Here is a 318-nt window from a genome sequence, read left to right as displayed (position 1 = left end):
GAATGCTTTGCTTGTCGATGAGTATCCCAGAAATACTCCATCATCTGCCTTTTCTTCAAACGTTCTTAGTTGAGCCTTCCCATTGTTGTGGATATAGAATTTGCACCCGAATGTGTGGAAATGGCTTACATTCGGTTTTCTTCCATTCCACAACTCATATGGAGTCTTTCCAACTCCTTTTACGATCAAGGACCGATTTTGGGTATAGCACGCTGTGTTGATTGCTTCTGCCCAAAATCCTTGAGATATGTTGGCTTGCGAGAGCATGGTCCTTGCAGCTTCTTTGAGAGTTCTGTTCCTTCTTTCAGCAACCCCGTT

The sequence above is a fragment of the Ipomoea triloba genome, chromosome 16 (assembly GCF_003576645.1).
Source record: "Ipomoea triloba cultivar NCNSP0323 chromosome 16, ASM357664v1".
NCBI lineage: Eukaryota > Viridiplantae > Streptophyta > Magnoliopsida > Solanales > Convolvulaceae > Ipomoea > Ipomoea triloba.
This window is presented reverse-complemented; position numbering follows the sequence as displayed.